Source organism: Periplaneta americana, chromosome 15 (genome assembly GCF_040183065.1).
Source record: "Periplaneta americana isolate PAMFEO1 chromosome 15, P.americana_PAMFEO1_priV1, whole genome shotgun sequence".
Taxonomy (NCBI): Eukaryota; Metazoa; Arthropoda; class Insecta; order Blattodea; family Blattidae; genus Periplaneta; species Periplaneta americana.
Genome location: NC_091131.1, coordinates 119,531,182 through 119,547,056, shown reverse-complemented (window position 1 = coordinate 119,547,056; position 15,875 = coordinate 119,531,182). Strand labels below are relative to the sequence as shown.

General features: G+C 35.5%; 1 protein-coding gene across 1 annotated transcript in view; it reads left to right on the top strand.

The window, feature by feature from the left end:
* Positions 1–2,004: 2,004 nt before the first annotated feature.
* The window catches only part of LOC138715294 (uncharacterized), a 676,115-nt gene continuing 662,244 nt past the window's right edge, over positions 2,005–15,875 (top strand). Inside the window, exon 1 of the mRNA XM_069848057.1 lies at positions 2,005–2,190. The gene's annotated coding sequence lies outside the window, so the exon portion shown is untranslated. The remainder of the gene's footprint in view (positions 2,191–15,875) is intronic.

The window sequence follows — 15,875 nt, the reverse complement described above, 5'->3', positions numbered from 1 at the left end:
AAATTGTATTTCTACAGCAATCACAGCGCTCGAACAACATGACTTACAACTTTCCACAAACATAAATCGAATAGAAAATCGCTTACTAGAACTTAAATCTGTGTCAGGCGAAATTGCAAAGACCGCAGTACAAAAATTTAACTACCTACTACAAAAAAATACAGGTTATCACACATTACAACATACTGCCAATATTTTTGTCTCTTAAAACGGAGAGCAAATCGTCTAACATTGAAGAAACATTGTCATTGGAAGAAGTAACAAACTTTAATTATGCGCCAATAACCGTCTGTTGTAGCTGAGCGTCCTTTTTCTCAGTACACCTCAATTTTTAGAAGTAACAGAGAATTTTTATGTTTTTAAACCTTAAAAAAGATTAGGCCTACTGTTACACACTGTAATGGGAAGAATTAAGTTCACTTCAGCAACAGTTCCAGTCCACAAACTCGCGTGAGTTTTACATTTTTATTGCTCTGGTAGGCTATGTATTAACTTAGATTTTCAGTGACAAAAATGGCTGAAAAAGAACACAATCCCGAGTTTTTCATTATTTCATCATTTTCGTGAGGTTTTGGATAGTAGTCCTACATATTTTCTGGGTTGTTAATGCATATAATCCTGTTTTAAATCTCATAATTACATATTTTGCATTTTTAATGCAAAACTATCCGAGTCCTAGTTATATGTAGGGTGCCGGACATGTCCTCCTTTCTAGGTCTTTGTCCGGGGTCCGGGCGGATTTAAAAAAAAATCAAGAAGTGTCTTTTTCGTAACTTATGTGCCTGATATGTTGAAATTATCTGATTTGACGCCTTTTTCAAGTAATTTGCCTGTAGATTGCTGCAGCATCGACGGAGTTTGCCAATGATCATAAATCTCTTTGCTTACAAAGTAATATTAAATTCACATTTTGTGCGGACTTTTTATGTATTTTGGTAATAATTATAGTTCCCTTGGCTTTAATATGTAGTTGTGTAAAATAATTTCATATTGTTTTAGTTTTTAATGCTGTAATAGATATTGATAAAATTTTAAGTATAATATACGCAGAACTAAGCCTAAACATAAAAATATATATTTTTTTTGTCCTCCTTACTGTTGGCCTCGGTAGCGGAGTTGGTATAGCGCTGGCCTGCTATGCTCGAGGTTGCGGGTTCGATCCTGGTCCAGGTCGATGGCATTTAAGTGTGTTTAAATGCGACAGGCTCATGTCAGTAGATTCACTGGTATGTAAAAGAACTTCTACGGGAGAAAACTCCAGCACACCGGCGACGCTGATATGACCTCTGCAGTTGCGAACGTCATTAAATAAACCATATTTTTTTTGTCCTCTTTAATAATGTATTTCCTTCGATTTTCATACATAGCTGCCTGTAAAATCATTATTATTAAATTTTATCATAATTATTATACTTTGAGTATGACATAAGCCTAAATCTGTAGCTACTGTAAATATTTTGTAATAAAATAGATATTGATTTAATTTATAGTATAATATAGGTCTAAGCCTAAATCTAAGTACATATTTTCTGTCTTCTTCTTTTTTTTTTTTTTTTTTTGTTTGTTTGTTTGTTCTTCTTCGAAAATGTCATCCTTCTTGAAGCGTTATGTCCTTTTTTTTTTTTTTTTTTTTTAATCGATGTGAATCTGGTCACCCCTAGTCATATAGAAAAGAATAAAATGAAGAGTATAATTTTTTAAGCCCGCTTTTAAACAAGGAGCACTTCGAGACGGAAAAGAAAGCGGAAATAGTTCTACAATTTGTGACTAGATAGTAGCACTAAACATCAGACATTAGCGCCTCTCCGAACAGAGGCGCCAGGCCATAGAGTTCACCAGACGCCAGTTTACATTTTTTTATGAATCGATGAAACGCGACATCTTCAGTTACTTGTCTGAAACTTACAACATTAATTCAAACGATGGTCGAGAGATGGTGACACGAACCGTGACGTAAATAATGACGTAATAGGTTTGCGGCACGAGTTGGAGGAGGCGCGCGGCTGTTTGGTTTAGTGCTGTGTACACGTGAGGCAGGTGTATACATGCTTGATAAAGTGTGCTGGCCGTGTGATTGGTGGAAAGATGTGAACGTGCCATGCGGGCTTCGCTGTAATTCTGTTTCGCGTTACTATTTCTATAAACTGTGCGTGCGTTCAACTACGTAGATATTAATTACACGCAGTAGCGGTAAGTACATGCAAATAAAATTAGGTTTTGTGTAATTATGTGCCTTTCAGGGTTGTCATAGTAACAAATTGTAGTGTTGTGAACTTCAAAGATAGAATGTGGAATTGACATACAAATACAGTAATTATCTCGTGAAGTTCGATCGTAGCGTAATTGTCAAGAGCGACTCATCTCTCGGTGTAGCGTGTAACCGGCCTTTCAGTTTCATAGGCCGTTCTGAAGGTTTGTTACGATCGTATTGTTAGAAAAAATATTTTTAATGCATTGAAAGAAACTTGAATGAATTAAAATTTAAGTCTATTACAGTCAGATTTGAGCAATTGTGTAACAGCAACAAAATTGAATTTTTGTGAACTTCAAGGAGATGAGCGTATTTAATTAGAGTAAACTAACCTTTAAAAAACCGCAGGTTTTCTTACGGCAACGCGCAAAATATATCTGTTAGAGGGATCGTCATGTATTATTCTTAAAATGTAAATATCAAAGTATTTCATATGAACTTGACGAAACATGAATAACAAATGTTACATTGTTGACGTTAGATTAGGAATAAATTATGTTTGGAGAAACTAAATTTAGTGTTGAAAACTTAAGAAATTTGTTGTGAAATTAACATGCTTCCATACAGTAGTGAAGTTTGTGAATTCTGATCGTTTAAACATTTTTTTTGTAGATACAAAGAATTATGTTTCTATTATTACAAGCTAATATTAGAGAGGCAGAGTTATACTGTATATGAGCTAATGGACAAAGTAAATATTAAAAATCCCATAGCAAAGTTAGAAGAACACTCTATTCACTATTTTAAGTTTTAAGTCCTTGAGGTTTAACAATATTTCGTTGTAAATTTAAAAAATAGAGAATGTGAGATTAATTTAATTAGATCTTAATATTCTAAATAATCTTTTATATGAATTTCAAAGCTAGACTGTTAATTGGAAAAAAAGTTGTAAGTTTGTGACAATCAAATTGAAGCAGTTGTAGTTACTTTTTAACATTTTAGAATAGTGAAGTAGCATGTTCTTTTAGTGTTTCAACTTAAAATGAATAATTAATTCTTGCTGTTAACTTATCTCGCAATTTTATAATATACAATGTTATAGATATTTCTGAACAAAATATATATGATTTCGTTGTTACAAGCACATACGAAATAGTTTTACACGTGTAGATTCCGAAAGTTGCATGATTATTTAAAATTAATTCGTTATAAAGCTTCGTGTAAGTGCATATATGAATTACGTATGTAAGAGATTACAGTGCAGTAGGTTTATAAATTACGCAAATACATTACACGCTACATGATTTTCATGCTACCGGTACCATAAATTACGCAAATACATTATACATTACATGATTTTCATGCTATCATAAATTACGCAAATACATTATATGCTACATGATTTTCATCCTATCATAAATGACGCAAATTACATTATATACTACATGATTTTCATCCTATCATAAATGACGCAAATTACATTATATACTACATGATTTTCATCCTATCATAAATGACGCAAATATATTATACACTACATGATTTTCATGGTATCATAAATTACGCAAATACATTAAACACTACATGATTTTCATGCTATCATAAATTACGCAAATACATTACTACATGATTTTCATTCTATCATAAATGACGCAAATTACATTATATACTACATGATTTTCATCCTATCATAAATTACGCAAATATATTATACACTACATGATTTTCATGGTATCATAAATTACGCAAATACATTAAACACTACATGATTTTCATGCTATCATAAATTACGCAAATATATTATATACATGATTTTCATCATATCATAAATTACGCAAATACATTATAGAAATACATTATACGCTACATGATTTTCATGTTATCATAAATTACGCAAATACATTACACATTACATGATTTTCATCCTATCATAAATGACGCAAATACATTATGTACTACATGATTTTCATCCTATCATAAATGACGCAAATATATTATACACTACATGATTTTCATGCTATCATAAATTACGCAAATACATTATACATTACATGATTTTCATCCTATCATAAATTACGCAAATACATTATATAAAACATGATTTTCATCCTATCATCAATGACGCAAATATATTATACATTACATGATTTTCATGATATCATAAATTACGCAAATACATTAAACACTACATGATTTTCATGCTATCATAAATTACGCAAATACATTATACACTACATGATTTTCATCCTATCATAAATGACACAAATACATTATACACTACATGATTTGTCATCCTATCATAACTTACTCCAATACATTATACACTACATGATTTTCATGTTATCGTAAATTATTCACGAGATTAAAGTAATACAATTTAAATATTGTTTACTTCTTTCAAGTCGCCTATATTCCTGATTAGATTGCTTAAAAACTGCATTTTAACATTGTATATTTCCGTGAGACCATACGTCTGGTTTTTGTTTTGAAACTAAAAGGAAATTACCGCTATCAAATTACTGTTAAGGATAGTCAAATTGGTATTATTTTAGTACGGACGTTATGTTCAACACGTCGTCATTGCTGAGCGGAAAATCTGAAGGTAAATGTGATGAAATGATATTTCTGTACATATAAATTCGGATTAAATTCGACGTAACGGGTTTAACGAGTTCAATATAGAACTACATGAGGTGTTGAGTAACCGGCACTCGCAAACGTATTGATCAAACATACGTAGTACTGTATAAAGGTGCATCAATGAACTTAACATTCAAGGCAATCCGGAGGAGAGGGGGAGCTGCAGAGAGAAAACGTTCTTACTCATGCACCTCCTCCCATGTTTTTTAAACCAGAATCGCTGGACTTTAAATTTATTTATTGAACTGGAAATAAAAGTTCAACAAGGATCAAGGATCAACACGATGATGGATTTACATTTAACTTTAAATACCTATAAAACCATACTGACATCGAGAATCTATCATAACGCGGGTGCAAATAAACGAATGAGTTATAAAGGGGGTGGGAAAGAATTAATGGTTAAACGTTATATCCAGTTGTAAATTATCGGCACTTAACGACGAAATATTAGTTCTTATCCAATCAATATTAGTATTATTTAGTATTTATTTAACCTGGTAGAGATAAGGCCGTCAGGCCTTCTCTGCCCCTCTACCAGGAGATTCCAACTATAATACGAAGAATAAAATTACAATTACAATATGTCTGTTATATCTCGCTGAATGTCTGAATTCTAGAACTTTCATCAGTATAGTTATTTCTATTCCTATTACAAGAATATTATGCATAAATATAATGTTCAACGAACTTGACGCACTACCACTAAAACAAATTAATAATTTCTATTAATAATATTACTTTTGCATTATATTTAACATTCTCTGCCATCTTTCTCAATCTCGTTTATCTTCCTGGAGCCTTTAGATCAGACGTTCAAACACGGCCGAAGAAGGCAGATTTTAAAGGATGGCTTTCTGCAGGACGTAAGAGGACCTCTCTATTGCAGTTGAAAGAGTCATTAAATACTACTACAGGGTGGGCGGGAAGTAACTAGGTATTAAAAACTGCGTATAAAATCTACATTTGCAACGATAATTTATTTAAATTAATTTTACGTGTACATTATCAAATAGAAATACGGATGCATACCTCAAAATTCAACATAGGCACCTATGGCATCGACCAATTTCCCCAAGCGGCCGGGAATGCAGTGTTGCCACGACCTGCATACGAAAATCAGGAGAAAACCATCGAAAACAACAGGAGATTACAGTAGATTAATTAAGCATGAGTTTTCTGTCCGTATTATAATATTAACTACGAAACAGTGTATACTGTAAGAAAGATGATACTGTTGTATTACTATATAGCACATCCCTAACCAATGAACTGGAACAATTTTGCTAAATATTACTACTGTCATCTTTATTCAGCGTATGTTAATAAGTCATGCAATTCTGTTTTTACATAGAAATGTCTCATTGACAATGTTTCGCATTAATATGTATTAATCAGGAGTTTTTCGTATATTGACAAATGATTTTCGATAGAACGAGATTTATTTTAAAGATGATATTGAAGACAGTACTGCATTAGCTGCGATTATAACAGACGAAAAATGATCCCTTTTCCTGTTTTTGCACAACTACCCTTTAAACCGTTCATAATTTTCCCACTCTGATTTATAGTTCTGGGAAGGAGTATTTACTTGTCTTTCTTGCTGAGACACTTTCACTCATTTTAAAATATCACTGTGAACGATATGTAACACAAAAATACAATTACCTACACTTTACTTTCTCACTGTTTCACGTGTTCTTGCTCCTTTAAGCATCATTATGGCGACGCGTTATGAACAGGGAGACACAAGCTAGAAGAATATTCTTACTTCTAGCTCGTTGGGGAGACAAATGAAAACTTTGTTTGACTTCTGTGTAAGATGCAAAAGTAAGACATGGTGACATAATATAATATGTACTAAATTGAAAATCCGGGCATAGAACCAGTGACTGCAGCATGCAAAAAACGAAGGAGAAATTCGGACTTTTGACAAAAAAAAAGAAGTAGAGCAGTAGATTCAATGGAAAAACAGGAAATCTCCTGCTTAATCAGTAGGTATGGCAACACTGCGGGAATGGAAGTCACAGTCTTCTGGAGGAAGTTGTGTGGAACATTGGTGATAACGCCCCGAATTCGTGCTTCCAATTCTTCCAGTGTCCGAGGTTTCGTCCAGTACACCTCATCTTTTCCCAGCCCCATAAAAAAAGGTACAGCGTGCAGGTCAGGACTTCTTGCAGGCCATTCGTGAAGTCCGCGTCGCCCCAGCCAATGTACCGCAAACTTATCATCCAACCACGTACGCACGACATTTGCAAAGTGAGGTGATGCACCGTCCTGCATGAAGATAATGTCGTTGATGTTTATCCATCCAGTGCGTAAAATGTAATCTTCAAACATCTCATGGTACCGTTCCGCGTTCATAATATCACGCAGGAGATATGACCTGATGACATTTGTGATCGTCATTCCACGTCACACGGTCACTTTTGGACGAGACTGCATTTCTCCACCGTCATACCGGGATCTTGTGCAGCCCAATAATGACAATTGTGTCGATTGACGAAACCTCCCACATGAAATACGGCCTCGTCACTCCAGAGGATGTTTTGAAACAGTTGAGACCAATCCTCGTGCCAAACCAGAAGCAACTTCTCATACTCCATCCTGCGATCGCAGTCTTCTGGTGTCAGCTGCTGCACGTAATGGAGTTTCCATGGGCGGTAATTCAATTCTTTCTGCAACACCTCACATACTGGGTACCTTGTGAGTCCGATTTCGCGAACTGCCTGACGTGTTCATATAGCCGGGCTATGATTGAACATTTCCCGCACAACCGCCACATTATCCTCAGACCGAGACATGGATGGACGGCCAGTTCTTCTTGCATCCTTAACCGAACTTGTGGTCATTAGCTTCCTGTCACAATTCTTTATTGTCTCTGGACGGATTGTGGCATTCCTTCCCTTCACCGCACGCCACCATCTGACAGGCGATTTGCCATCTTTGCTATCGTTGCTCGCACTTTCTCGGCCACCGTCTGTATTACCGACGCGCGAAAGTTTAAAACCTATTTAATGACCTATATGCTATGTGTACACATTATTTTCATTATGATTCCTTAGATATTAAAAATTCTACAGCCATATAATAATACCTAGTTATTTCCCGCCTACACTGTAATACCACTATTAGTACTACTACTGCTACTATTGCATTAGTACTATTGCTACTTTTGCACTAATACTACTATACTACTACTATTGTATTAGTACTACTGTACTACTGCTACTATTGCAGTAGCACTACTGTATTGCTGATACTGTTGCACTAGTACTACTGTACTACTGCACTAGTACTACTATACTACTGATACTATTGGACTAGTACTACTGATACTATTGCACTAGTACTACCGTACTACTGATACTATTGCACTAGTACTACCGTACCGTAGTATCAGTAGTACGGTAGTACTACCGTACTACTGATACTATTGCACTAGTACTACCGTACTACTGATACTATTGCACTAGTACTACCGTACTACTGATACTATTGCACTAGTACTACCGTACTACTGCTACTATTGCACTGGTACCACTGTACTACTGCTACTATTGCACTAGTACTACTATACTACTGCTACTATTGCACTAGTACTACCATAGTACTGATACTATTGCACTAGTACTACCGTACTACTGATACTATTGCACTAGTACTACCGTACTACTGATACTATTGCACTAGTACTACCGTACTACTGATACTATTGCACTGGTACCACTGTACTACTGCTACTATTGCACTAGTACTACCGTACTACTGCTACTATTGCACTGGTACCACTGTACTACTGCTACTATTGCACTAGTACTACTATACTACTGCTACTATTGCACTGGTACCACTGTACTACTGATACTATTGCACTAGTACTACCGTACTACTGATACTATTGCACTAGTACTACCGTACTACTGATACTATGGCACTAGTACTACCGTACTACTGATACTATTGCACTAATACTACCGTACTACTGATACTATTGCACTAATACTACCGTACTACTGATACTATTGCACTAATACTACCGTACTACTGATACTATTGCACTAATACTACTATACTACTGATACTATTGCACTAATACTACTATACTACTGATAATATTGCACTAGTACTACTTTACTACTGATACTATTGCACTAGTACTACCGCACTACTGCTACTATTGCACTGGTACCACTGTACTACTGCTACTATTGCACTAGTACTACTGTACTACTGATACTATTGCACTAGTACTACCATAGTACTGATACTATTGCACTAGTACTACTGATACTATTGCACTAGTACTACTGTACTACTGATATTATTGCACTATTACTACTGTACTACTGATACTATTGCACTAGTACTACTGTACTACTGATATTATTGCACTATTACTACTGTACTACTGATACTATTGCACTAGTACTACCGTACTACTGATACTATTGCACTAGTACTACTGCTACTATTATGCTAGTAATACTGTACTACTGCCACTATTGCACTAGTACTATAACTATTGCACTAATACTGCTGTATTAGGCTATTACATTAGTACTGCTGTATTAGGCTATTGCACTAATATTACAGTACTATTGCACTAGTATTACTGTACTACTGCATTAGTACTATTGCACTAGTACTATTGTACTGATACTATTACACTGGTACTATAACTGTACTACTAGGCCTTCTACTACATTGGTACTACTCTACTACTACTACTACTACTATTACTACTACTACTACTACTACTACTATTACTACTACTACTGGTCTGCAATAACTCAATCGAGGTAATAGCGCCCAGGCTTATATTAAATTATGTTTATGCAATGTAGTTGCACGAGATAGTTGTCTTCCAGTATATTTTTCTATGAACTGCTTAAAATGCGGATTGTCCACCTTTTCAAAAGCAATGTTAGGTAATAGGTCTAATCATCTTTCCACACAACTCGTGTTAAAATACTGAGTACGAGGAACTTCAGCAAATGAAGCTATGTTTTTTGTCCTTGTAGCGAATTCGTCCACAGTTTTAATTTGTGCTGCAGTGTTTCTGAATGAAACGCTTTCTCTTCGTTCTGATTACAGAATGGCATAGTTTACAGAGAATATTTATCCCCACCTTAATAAAATACTCACTTCCAAACTCTTTTATAAACATGTTGATGTCCAAAGGTCTAGAATTTCTTTCTTCCGCCATTCCAGTACCTCACTCACTGACCTGCAAATCATTCGTTACTGATTGTAATCGGATCAGATGAGGTGGGGTGGGGTGGATTGTGTGCTTATGATGTGGTTGCATGTTACAAATCCCTATACAGGTTGGCAAGAAACCGTTTCAATTAGACTAAGAATCGAAACCTAACCTTGTTACCATCAGTCATTTTTTTCTATTACGGTATCTTCTACGCTGGCTGTACAGAACGTGCGCTGTGAGTGTACCATCATCTATGCCCCATAGCACAGCTAATCTGTTTCTGTGTACTCGGTGACCAAACGCTGGTCTCTATAGACATTACATTACGGTATACATATAATAATAATAATAATAATAATAATAATAATAATAATAATAATAGTAATAATAATAATCATAATCATAATTAGGCAGTGGATGCGGGATGACTCATCGTTGAATGTAGGTGCACATTTACTATATGCTACATTTTATTTTTCATTCAGATCATTGCCAGAACAGGTTTTAAACGTAAACATGCTACTGTATCTCCGTACAGTCAGAAGGAAAAGAAAAATGAAGTACTGTAGGACATACCTCGTCATCATGATGCAATTACCAGCGTTACAGTAAACTACGATATATTCTCGTAAGTTGTTGAAAGCTGAATCGTCTTCGCCTATCGCTTAAACAGTTTTTGTATCGAGAGAATTTCTGAAGAAAACCTCTAAAATGGGGATCACTCAATTTCTTTAGAGGAATATTTGCACTGAGCATCATGTTGCACATGTCTTTGCAAAACGTTTCGTTTAGACCCGCACAACTAAATGATGATGATGATGATTCCTCAGATTTCATTTCAACGCATTTCCTGTGTTATGTACTGTTGCAATGTTTCTCTATAGCCGAGTTCTTCTGGTTTTTATTTCAATTTTACATACATTACAGACGATATTGTCTTCGTTAATACATAAAATGTCACTCCCATACTTCCCAATTATTGAACTTCGTATCTCTGAGCGAATTGAACGTTTTGCTGTCGACATTATGAATGGATCAGCACAACACTATTCAACGCGTACTAAATACTTGAGCAGGATAACACGACTGGACTCTTTGCGTTGCAATGTTACTATGAACGGACTGGGCTTCCTTCATTCTGTACGCTGCTGTACCCGCCAGGTACACAAAAGACGGACGACGCGGCACGTGCCATATACTCTGATACGAAACAACTTCACTTTTCCTTAAGTCATCCCGCATACATTGTCTCATCATAATCATAATAATCATCATCCTTCATCATTAGGTTAAATAGTCTGTTACAGTCTCAAAAAGAAATTTTTACGGTATAACTGTTAATATCTTAATGTAGAGGAAATTCTACAGTAGGGCTAGTGAGGACCCTACAACTGTACCTCTCCGGGCTAGCAACCTATTGAGCGTTCTTTTTACAAGTTTTCAAGTCTCATTACATTTCATACATTTTATAATTAAATATTAAAAGTCAATTATCAGCTTTTAAAATAAGTTCCACTACGCTCCCAAAAGTGACAAGTGTTTGAAGAAGTACATTATATCCCTTATATTGAGTCAAACTCATACTGTTTTATGTACTGAATTTTACGGAGCATAAAAGATATTGAGTATTACCATTATTCACCACAAACCTATTCATTTTCCCATGCTTCTGTGAAATTTAAATGTACCTTGGAACTCGTCATATTATATTCACTTGTACGCCTCTGAATAGTACTACTGTTGTTTGTCTCAGAATGGAACCTTACATACACATAGTGCGATTAGCTTATAAGACTTGTTGAATGAGGAAAGAAAAGTTAGCTTGTTCAGAGAGCTTTACAGTACAACTTTACTATACTAGAGATGAACAACGATCGAGAAAACGAGACTAACAGCGCCCGCAAAGCCGAAAACCCGCACGACAATGTTTTATTACGTTGCGTCCTTGACGTAAAGACTGGTTGTGAGTCTTCCGAGACTCGATATTGATCATCTCCCGAAGTCCCGAAGTCAGCAGTTGTTTATACCTGACTGAACTTTTATCTACTTTGGCAACTGTTATATATGTATAAACAGTCAAGTAGCCTATTTGAAACATCTCTACCTTTCAGTGTATAATAATCCGTTCCCCAGTCTTTGTTTAATTACTAGGCTCTTATTAAAAGACTAGGAATTGTCTTTTCATACGTTTAAGATCAAGTGTGCAATCTCAAGTAAAAAGATATTGTCATGTTTTATGTTTCTTAGAAATGCAAATTTATTTGAGAATTGTTTTTTTTTATTTATACAACCGTAGATAATATCATATAACAGACCCGGAACATTTTGATAACTAAGTTACTGTTCTGTTTTGTCTTTTTTTCTCATTTAAACATTTATGTTATTTATTTAAATGATGTATGTTATTCAAAGTTACGAAATCTTTCCACGCCGACCAAATGCTATTTCGAGAATGATGAGCGAGACTCTAAGTGCAGCGAGAATGACGAGCCGAGACTCGAAAGACAAATGCAGCGAACACAGCGAGCGAGAGCGGCAGTTAGTTCTGTTCATCTCTAAACTATACGCATGCCTGTAAAGGTAAACGCGTAATATGAGACCTAGCTCATCAGGACTTGAAGGATGGACGCACGTTACATAGTGTTGATGTGTAGGCCTATTCGAATAGATTACTACTAGCTGCATACGACTTCAGGCATGTACAGGGACATCATTTTATTTTTACCAACATTTTTAATATTAACTTGTCTATACATCTGGATCAACGCCGTTTGCTATCCCTTCCACGACTGGAGTTCGATGATACTGACATAATATACAAACAAATCACTTTACTAGGTATAGGAGGGAAGAAAAGTAGTTCATCCATTTACGTAAATTGGAAATATTGCGCTTTTGAGTTTGATCATTTTCATTAGTTTTTTGTTTAATCAAAATACAGTACAGTATTAACAATGAGTGTTTTTACTCACGAACTGAGCTGTCCATGTGGACGTATTCATTGTGCAGTGTATATTATACTGTCTACAGCACATTAGCGTACAATATAGAGAATGGAGTTAAATTGAAAAAAATAATCATAATATGGATATTTAAACACATTTTTAAAATGGTGGCCGTTCATTTCGATACAGGCTTCAGTTCTAATGTGCATATTATCGCACTATATACTATTGTACCTAATCCCAATTACCAGTTTCATTCTTCGTACTAGTAACTCATGTTGGAATAATTCTGTACCTACTCTATAAAAGAGTACCTTACGTACTGTAAATTCAATCTTTACTTCTGCCCGATCCGAAAAGATAAAATTACTCAGACATACTATCTACTGTCCGTCCACGTGGTTATGTCGTAGGATCGTAGAAAGGGAGGAAATCACGTGACAGTTAATTACTTAACGAGGCCCTTTTATTTAAGTTATTTTAAACAGTTATATAATATTACGTAGACGTCCAATTCCTAACAGAAATTAATGTTCTCAGAAAAGAGCTGAGACAGCCCAGCCACTAGCTGGCGAATAAAAGCTGGTGGAGGAAACAGAGATACGACGTAGGCAAATGGACGGCAGTACCTGTGCGAAAATGATTCAATATTGAAAGCTCTTTCGTCACTAGAAAACGCGAACATATTTTTGGAACGTACTGTTTACTATGACCGTAAGGCTATTATGACTGTATATGCGGTTTTGGATCTGTGTGGAGAACGGTTGAATTTCATTAGTAGAAGGGGTGGGAGTGAAGTACATTAAAAAACTCAGGTACAATAAGAATTGAAGTAAAAATAAAATGATGTCCCTGTATATTAAGCCCTGTATATAAAAGGTTCTATATGCGAAGTGTCCCACATGTACATACATACTTCATTAGATTATTTCACAGGTTAATCTAATTAAGAAATTCATATAGGTACACTGTGGGTCATTTACGCTTTGTTGTCGATGTTATCGTGGACCTAGATATTAATTTATTTTGAGAATAAAATAATGAAAAATAACTTTTCTATTAGTGACCTTATCATTCCGCCACTGCACTGCACTGGTTTGAATTTCATCGCATTGTTCAAGCGAGCAGTGAGGTTACGTCACTGAATATGTAGCGCTGACAGTTGTGAATGGAGCGAGACTCTCGATTAGTAAACCAAATCCTGTGACGTAGGTCAAATGCGAGAATTGCCCAACGAGCAATTTTTTCATTTTCTGGATGAGAAGAGGAAGACCGGTGCCATAGACTGCTCTGTCACCTACCTCACTTTTCCCCACTAGATTTATTCCTGTAGCGCTTTCTAAAGTCAAGGATTATACTTGAATGACAAACCGGAAACACGAAAGCAGTTGATACAATAAATAAATAATACTAATGTTACCATAAGAAATGAACTCATCGATGTTCAGTGGATACGATTGATTGAATAACGCCTAGGAATATGCTTAGAAGAGGTAAGATGTGGACGTTTAGAAGAACATTTGTGAAAATGGTGACAATGGTAATGCAAGAAGGAATGTAAAATTAAAACAAACATAAATTGTAAATAATTCAATTTAGTACAGACAACTAGGACAAGTAAGGAGGCAGCGCGTTTATTTGGTGATCCGAATCCGCGCTCGGTCGTGGTTCGATTCCCGTTTGGGCTGTTTACCTGGTTGCATTTTCCCCATCTGTAAGGCGCATGTCAGCTAATCCATGAATAATCCTCGGTCTCATTCCACCACATACTTTCTTGCTATCATCAATTCCATCGACGCTAAATAACCTAACAATTGATAGATTTACAGCGTATTTAAATAACCGACAAAAAACTCAATCGAATCTCATTAACAAGGGCAAACTGGCCTTTGGTTATATGAATTTTTCTTTTTGCTTAGATTGATCTCCCAAATAGTTCAGTGAAGTGTGTCGGTTTAGATCTGGGACATACTGTATTACTCGAACGAGGCGAGTGGAGCCGCGGGCATAATGTGAACTATCGCGATGCGGTATTACGAACACATGAGCAGTAGCGCCACGGCTCTGGGCTTCAGGACTTCACTGGCTTTGGTCGAGTAACACATAGAATTTCTGTGTGTTGTTACAGGTATGTCGAAGGTATGACGATTCTGCCATGTACTAGACCACGGTCTTGCATTGTGCGTCCATCTCTTCTGAGGTCGCAGAGAGATCTTTTCCCAGCAGGACATTCCAAAATTGACTTTGGAAATATACTATTGTTCATGATTTCACATTATTTTTTCACTTCCGTTGGTGATGCCAAATGTAGTTCATTACAAGTTTCACCCAAAAGTCAGCCATTATGCTCTTATTTCTTCTGTGATGGTATCTAGTAGGCTATGACTCGCAGTCCTCACGAATTTTGAATCACGTACTGTGATTCTACTGATGTCCTCTTTTTTTTTAATTCCAAAGTTTTCTTTCATAAGGAAATATGTACCGGCCTTGCGAGAATAATATAGAGGAGTTAAGTGACTATATATATATATATATATATATATATATATATATATATATATATATATATATTTGAAGGCTTGGAAACATTATTAATACTATCTATTTTTTTCTTGTATTTATTAGTTTTCTGGAAAATATCGCGTTCACCTTCAGAAGATAATCGAGGGGCTCGAGCGTAAAATATGGTAACTGACATTTTGGTCAAAAATGAGATATGTAGCATATAATATGATATCATACATTCTGCGTCTAATGCAGTAGTTAGTTTTGCAACATCTCAACACAAGTCAGAAGTATACAGATTTAATTTTCCTAGTAACTATACAAACTGTTGTATATATAAATGTTTACGTACCTAATAACTTCAAAACACTGAAATGTCACTTATCAT